The sequence below is a fragment of the Octopus bimaculoides genome, chromosome 29 (assembly GCF_001194135.2).
Source record: "Octopus bimaculoides isolate UCB-OBI-ISO-001 chromosome 29, ASM119413v2, whole genome shotgun sequence".
NCBI classification, from domain to species: Eukaryota; Metazoa; Mollusca; class Cephalopoda; order Octopoda; family Octopodidae; genus Octopus; species Octopus bimaculoides.
The window spans coordinates 8,672,640-8,673,369 of NC_069009.1; the positions used below are offsets into that span (position 1 = coordinate 8,672,640).

General features: G+C 37.0%; 1 protein-coding gene across 1 annotated transcript in view; it reads left to right on the plus strand.

The window, feature by feature from the left end:
- Window positions 1-62: 62 nt before the first annotated feature.
- The window catches only part of LOC106868303 (toll-like receptor 2 type-2), a 41,971-nt gene continuing 41,303 nt past the window's right edge, over window positions 63-730 (plus strand). The window contains exon 1 of the mRNA XM_014913492.2: window positions 63-545. The gene's annotated coding sequence lies outside the window, so the exon portion shown is untranslated. The remainder of the gene's footprint in view (window positions 546-730) is intronic.

A 730-nucleotide genomic window follows, 5' to 3' on the forward strand; every position in this document is an offset into this window, starting at 1 on the left:
GCATAACCATATGAATTCCCGTGTAGAACACAAATTCGTAAAAAGGAAAAAATTCCCCAAAATAAAAGTTATGAGGGTTTATATGGAGTGCTTAAAGCAGAATCCCGACAAAAGTTAAGAAAAACTGTCCCCTTCTTTCCACGCACCGGTCCATTTTTGGCACCGAAAATCGCTATCTACGATCTGCGATGCTTCAGACAAACAGATTAGATGTAATTGGGTTTTTTTTTCCCTTTCTTTGAACTTTAATCATTTGCCAGAGTCGGAGAATGAACATCGTGTTTGTGTGCGTATGTGTAATCGATATAGACTTCCACACAAATATACACATACATGTGTGCGCGCGTGTATTTGTTGGTGTCCTCGCCTGTGTACGTGCGTGTGTCTGATATGCCTGGCATTTCTCAATTCTCAAGGAGCGACAACTTCACTAACACCACTTGTTTCGTCATGGTAAAGAGATGTTGGTTCCGATGAAGATGAAAATGAAATGTTCATAAGATGATTACGAGATGAAAATGAGATGTTACCTGCTCCCTGAGACGGTAGGGATAACTTGAAAGTTTTGTTGTTGTCATTTTTGTTGCTGACATTTGTTTGATGTTGTTATTAGTAGAAGTGTACGGACACCACGATATGAGAGCTTATAAACATATACACACTCACACACACACATGGTGATATAATATATACATATATATATATATATATATATATATATATATATATA